This window comes from Lichenostomus cassidix, chromosome 1, assembly GCF_008360975.1.
Source record: "Lichenostomus cassidix isolate B80296 chromosome 1, HeHo_3.0, whole genome shotgun sequence".
Lineage (NCBI taxonomy): Eukaryota > Metazoa > Chordata > Aves > Passeriformes > Meliphagidae > Lichenostomus > Lichenostomus cassidix.
The window spans coordinates 7045227-7051901 of record NC_139479.1 but is presented as its reverse complement, the minus strand read 5'-3'; the positions used below and the strand labels follow the sequence as shown (position 1 = coordinate 7051901).

At 48.5% G+C, this 6675-nt stretch overlaps 1 protein-coding gene across 2 annotated transcripts in view; it reads left to right on the top strand.

The window, feature by feature from the left end:
* The first annotated feature begins 1450 nt into the window (after positions 1-1450).
* Positions 1451-6675, top strand: part of USP9X (ubiquitin specific peptidase 9 X-linked) — a 93896-nt gene continuing 88671 nt past the window's right edge. For both annotated transcript variants that reach the window (XM_085048934.1, XM_085048924.1), the window contains exon 1: positions 1451-1589. The gene's annotated coding sequence lies outside the window, so the exon portion shown is untranslated. The remainder of the gene's footprint in view (positions 1590-6675) is intronic.

Sequence of the window (6675 nt, the reverse complement as noted above, 5' to 3'; positions counted from 1 at the left end):
CAGACTAACAATCCATTAAGCACCATTTCAGGTACTCTTGAAGTCCGAGTTCCCTATTATATCTGCCGAACTTCTGTCCTTCCACAAGTCATCTTTTCGCGTTTATTTCAGGCTTTAAATCCAGGTTTAAAGTCCTTCCGGCCGCCATATGAAGCACGTACACAGACTGGGGGTGCACTGATCTCACACAGTGGCCATGTAAATGTATCAGAGAAAGGAAAAAGCACCCAACAATCAGGGAATGTTCAGAGTTGGAAGGGACTCATCGAGATCACCCAGTCCAACTCCTGGCCCTGCGCAGGACACCCCGAGGGTCACACCATGAGCCCGACAGCGTTGTCCAAGCGCATCCTGAGCTCTGCCAGGCTCGCTGCTGTGACCGCTGCCCCGGGAGCCTGCAGGAGGAACACAAGGTCCGTTTGGCTTTTAAAAAGCGCCGGTGCCCGCCAACGGGATGCTAGTTCCGCGGGCGGTGAGGAACGGAGCGGCAGCCCGCAGCCCCGAGGTGCCATCCCGGTGCCATCCATCCCGCTCCCATCCCGGTCCCATCTATCCCGTTCCCGTCCATCCCGCTCCCGTCAGTCCCGTTCCCGTCCGTCCCGCTCCCATCCCGGTCCTATCCATCCTGCTCCCGTCCGTCCCGCTGCCATCCATCCCGCTCCCGTCAGTCCCGTTCCCGTCCGTCCCCAGCGCAGCGGGAGGCGGCAGCGCTGACGTCACCGTCGTCACCGCCCTGACGTCACCATCCGGGCCCCCGCGCGCGCCCGGGGCGCGGGCCACAATGGAGAGCGCGCGCGCGCCCAACCGACGCGAAGCAGGCCCCGCGCGCGCCCGCGCGCCTCTGGTGGTGTGTGTGTGTCCCACGGTCCCCAGCCGTCCCCTCGCCGCCGCCCCCGTCCCGCACACGGACGCACGGAGGCGCCGGCCGTGAGCGGCGGCCCCCGGCGGGCACACGGGCGGCGCGTCACCGCCGCGCTCGGGTGGCCGAACCGCCGCCGCGCTGGGCCGGGTGCGGAAGGCGCTGCCGGCGCCGCCATCTTGCCCACGGGGCCCCGCCAGACGCGGCTGCGCCGCCGCCGCCGGGAGCGCGAGGAGCCGCCGCCGCCGCCTCCCTCCGCGCTGCCTCCCCCGCACCGCCGAGCCCTGAGCGCGGAGCTCCCGCCGCCCGGCCCGGCCCCGCCGCCCCCGCCCGGCCGAGCCCCGGGCGCGCGTCCGCCCACCCCCCCGCGTGCGCCCGGTGCCCGGACGGGGCGGAGCGGAGCGCGCAGGCCCCGGCCCAGCCCCAGCCCGAGCCCAGGCAGGGCCGCCGCCGCCGCCGCCGGGCAGCAGCTGGTGACGCAGGAAAAACGCCCCAGAGAGAGAGAAGCGCTCAGGGCCGGCACCCGGAACGCGGGCAGCGGCGGCGGATTTGCCCTCCCGCTTCCCGCCGCAGCGCGACCGAGTGGGAGCCGGGGGAAGCGGAGCCGCCCCCTCAGAGCCGCGGCCTGGCATGAGACCGTGCCCCGCCGGCCGCCGGGCATGAGGCAGTGCCCAGGAGGGCTCCGGGCCGCCGCAGCAGCCGCCGCGGGACGAGGGGAAGCGGTGCGGGGGTGAGTGCGGAGCGGTGCCCGGGCGGGGCCGGGCAGCTGTTTGCGCTCCCCGGGGATGGGGCTCCGCGGGCCGGGGCGCGGCGCGGGGGGAGGACGGAGCTCCTCGGGACCCGCGGGGCGTGAGGCGGCGGCAGCGCCTCCCTCGCAGCCCCGGCGCGTCGGCCCTGCACCGCCGTGTTTTGGAGGGCGAGGGAAAATGGCTGACGGCTCCTCATCCCCGGCTGCCGGCGGGGGGGAGCGCCCGGCGCTCTCGGGGGGCTCTGGCCGCCCCGCCGGGGCCCCTCTGGCCGGGCTCCCCCGGTGAGGAGGGCCCGCTGCGTCCCCGCAGCGCCGCACCGGCATCGCCTCGCCGGGTTCTCGCTTCCCTTCGCCCCGAACGCCATTACTGAGGTGGAGTGATTGGGGCCGCGTAGGCCCGGGCGACGCCTGGAAATCAGGCCCTGCCGAGGCGCTTTCCCGACGGTCTCAATGAAATCCAGCAGCAGCAGCTCGTTCACGCCCGCTGTAAACACTGTTAACACGTAGGCCACTCCTCTGGCCTCGGCTTCCAGCGGCCCGGCTTCCATGGACGAAAAACGTTCGTGGCTTTTTCATGTATTTCCTCTCGTTCACCGCGCCGCTTCTCCTCGGAGTTGTGTCTTAGGGCTTGTCTATAGCGATTTATTTTAGGCAGTACAGCCGTGTCCCTTTCCCGACGTGTGCGGCAGGGATAGTTGCGTGTAGTTTGGCCACAGATACTCTCTGTTATTGTCCTCGAGAAAAGGGGATTTCACCAGTTGGATGGGTTGTTGGGGTTTTTGTGTGTTAGTTACCGCTGTGTTAACATGTGCCGTCCCACTTTGTGCAGCTTTGTTTGTATACAGTGGGAATAGCTTTTGAAAAGTATTTGTTTTGTCCTTAAGTGATTTTTTTTCTTGTAGAAGCATCCAAAAAGGTTCGGCTAGTTTTTAAGATGCCATCATTAATTTTCAGGTTGCTCCTTCAGAAGTCCAGTTAGGTATTTTGGAGATTTGCAGTAGCTCTCAACTGTACAGGGAAAAAAGAACCTTTCAGAAAAGAATTGTTGTGGTTAAATGTTCAAAGGACTCCCGGGCTCACTGCAGACATATTGTGTCTGTCTCAGCTGTCTTCGTGTTGTCTGTACAACTCGGTTTATGTTCACAGTTCTGAGTTGTGTTCGTGTCACTGGACATTTGTATCAGCCCAAAGACCCTCTGAAGTCTCAGGCTCAAAGCCAGCACAAGGCCTGCTTTTGCTGACCTACTTGCAGAACTGGGGCCTGCATTTTTATAAAAAGTTGTTGAATTTAGATACTGTTATGCATTCTTCGGTATACTCGTGGCAACACTTGCTGTGACAGACAGACCACGTAAGCTGTGTTTTTCAGCATCTTCTAAGATGCCTGACAAATGGGTGGTGAAATGGTTATGTTTAGGAAGGGGCTACTGATGGGTGTTTGGGGGATTGACCTTTATTGATTATGGAATTGAAACAGAGTCCCTAGTAAGAAAGATTTAGGGGTGGAGGTAGCTGTAGGTGGCTAACTTTATTATTCATATTTTACTTGGGAAATTATTTTATTTTCTTCATAGTTTACTTGGGAAATTGTCAGGCCTTCCCACAAAAAAATGTTGCTGATCAAGTTGCATATTTATTTCAGCAAAACCCAAGTCATACATGAGGGAGTTTGTTTGTGTGTTTGCTTGGGCTTTTTTCGTTTTGTTTTCTAAAATAATGCTTTTGGTACTTGAGGTAATGTTTATTCTTTGAACCAACAACCTACAGTAGCTAATACCAAGAATTTCAGGGAGGCATATAAAATACATGTATTGATTATGCTCTTGCAATACCCTGGACAACAGTGATGCTTAATGATAGCTGTGTACAAAACCCAGAAACATATAATCATAAAACTGCAGTGGAAGAAACTCAGATTATCAGCATGTTTATGGGGAGGGAATTAACCGGAAAGAAATGTAACATTGTATCATAGTAACCTTTCCCTCGTCAATGGCTCTTCTACTTTTCTTTTGTGTAGTTTGTCTTGGAGGTGTTTCTTTTGGGAGGCTTCTGTCTTAATCTTGCCTGGCTGCTACTTCATGTCTTGCAGAATTTGCCCTTGTGGCAATTCCTCTGCCCATGGAATTGACAGGAAGACTACATCTGGAGGTGGTAATCAATAAAGACAGTGGTAGCAGAACTGTTTCTGTCTCTGTGGAACACTGTCACTCTTACATAAACGTTTTCTTCCCCACATTGTGGTGCTTTTATACTCAGAAATAGACCAGTACAACTACCCTGTGTTCTGAAGGCACTCTTTTAGGTTATGCATTTTATTAATATTCTGAAATTCGTAAATGAGAGACTCAAAATAAACTAAAATAGGGATTAGTGTCTATATTGCAAAATTAAATAGACTTCTAAGAAGATAAAGGTATCTGTAGTACCTTTGTTCCAAGAAATGTTATATTTGAAATTAAAATTTGTGTAGGACCTTCCAGTATGAATACAGCCTTGGGTAAGAATGGATTGGAATTAATTTATTTATTAGTTTGAACAATTTATTTTCAAATGGCTTTGAAGTTCTGTGTCTGTCAGGTGTGTGTTGAAAATATATTAAATTCCATTGAAAGCATTTCTACCCTTCCTGCTCTGGTTTAGACAAGTTCAGAACTTATTTCAGATATCTGAATGGAAAATACTTTTTAAGGCAGTACTCACTCTTGAGTGTAGAGATATATCCATATATACATATATATATATAAGTATATATGTATGTGTGTGTATGTATTTACTAAATTTTTTTTAAAAGAAATGCTGTTTTATCTATTCTAAGAGATCAAAAATAGATATATTTTGAAAACATCCGGATCTGGGTAGTCTCATTTGTGAAGTAAATTAGTCAAAGGTGTTCCCTACTGTTCTTAATGTAAAGCAGAATTTTATTTTTTAAAAAGACAATCCAAACCCTGCAAAACCCCTGAAACTATAGCACTGTCTGTAATTCTTTCTCTGATAATCACAAGAGCCTTGCTTAGCCAGCACTTGCAGAGACCAGTGGGAAATGGTTGTCTGAAGATGTAAGAAACTTTGCTGGATTTCATGTTCATTTGAAAAGTTGTCAATGTGAAGGCTTTTGTGTCCTGTAGATAGTTGTTTCCTGGGTGTTAGCATGAATAGTAATCTGAACACGTGGGAATGGTTTCTCTTGTTCAGGAATCTTAAGTTTTTCTTATGTGGATGTGTCTTCTCTTCAACCTGTGTGACTGCACCCAGTTTTATTATCCAGATCACCCTTGTTTAAAATCAGAATCCTAAACTTAAAGCTGTACTTCAGGGTATGTTTTGGGAACACAGCCTGGTAATGTCTGTCTTTCTTTGTAGTCCTTGTCTTTCACAAAACTGGAAATTTTGTGTGCTGTTCTGTAGACTTGTCTTTTATCACACATGATATCTGCAGTGTCCAAATACACAACGTTACTTTTATTTTTTAACATAACTGAGCGTTGTTCTGATATTTCATAGCAGAGATGAGGAAGGGAAAGAAGGTCTTCTTTGAGCACATTATTGCTTGCAGTGAGACTTCAATTTTTCTACCTGGGAAGTTTGAGCTACTTCAGATTCATGTGTTAGAAAAACACAGTCACTTTTCCTCATGTGTTAAATCTAGTTTTTGTTCTCTTACTAATGTAGAAACACCTGAAAGTTCTCACACTGTTATTGTGAAACCGTAATTCATTATGACTTCCTTTTTAGAACAGTTATGCTGTATTGGCTGACTCTCTTATGCTTAAGGCTAGAACATGACTTCAGAACATGGTTAACAGAGGTTTCCTCTGCACTCCATGATTTATGTATTTTGTTTGGATTCTTCAATATATGGACAGGGGCAGAAAGCTGTTCTGTCATGACTTTGCACCTCAAAATGTCAACTGCTGCCTTTCTGATACATTACAGTGTCTGCTTGAGCCCATTGGTGCATTGAGCATGTTCTGTAGATCTGGCTTGGGAAAGTAATTTAAATGGGCTGTTGGTAACATTACAGGAGAGCTGTTAATAACTGTCCTCACTGTACAGCATAGGAGGAAAGTAAATAAGGTCTTAAAGTAGCCAGTTGTGACTTAATATTAAATCTTTTTACTTCTCTTTTTTTTTTTCCTTAAGGAAGCTTAATAGCACAACCATTTTCTTTTTCATTTTCTGTTGTGGATTTTCCAATATTTGTGTTGTTTTATAAGAAGCCATTAGTAACTAATTTTGAGAGTTGTATTCAGTCTGCTTATTTTTTTGGTTGCCAGCTGTTGACATGTTTTCAAATAAAAATTATAATGCTGGGAATGAAAACCACTTGGACACAGGTATGTTCCCAAGCTTGCTTTCTAAAGGAACACTGTTGATGTATGGTTTTCTTAAAGGATTAGTTATTACTGACTATAAGAATGATTACTTGTTTTTGGCCAACTTTGTGTTAGTATGCCTCTGAAAGAGACACATGGGATGTAGATCTAAGATCTACTTGTATTTTGAATGCTGGTTTTATCAACTCTTTCTTGTGAAGTTAAATTGAAGACTGCTTGAGAAGTAATGGATAACTATGAGGAATGTTACTGTGGGAAGCTTTTATTTGTAGCATCCTTGATCTGCTTACAAAACCACTATGTAACCCTGTTTAGTGATTTAGTTTTCCTTACACACGTAACTGCCAACAGAAAAATGTGATTTTCTTGCATGTAGATGGACATCTTAGCAAATCTTGCTGTTTTGTAGTTAGCATTTAGCTGTGGATTCGCTCAGAAGAGGGGAATTCCACATTGCATCATTCCTTAGAGATGTGCTTTTTTTCCAAATTCCATTTTTAAGTTGCAATTCAAAATTGTGTTGAAGGCAGGACATCCTTGTTGCATGAGTTTGCTCATATCCTCTCTGCTCTGCATTGCAAAAGAGTTCCCTAGTATTTTTTTTAACAGAAGTGTTCAAATGAGTGCTTCAAAATAATTAAAAATATGTAGAGGGAATTTCAGGGCTGTCTTTTCATTAAGCTTTCATGTAAAATACCCAGAACTCAAGTAATAGAAAATTGTCCCTA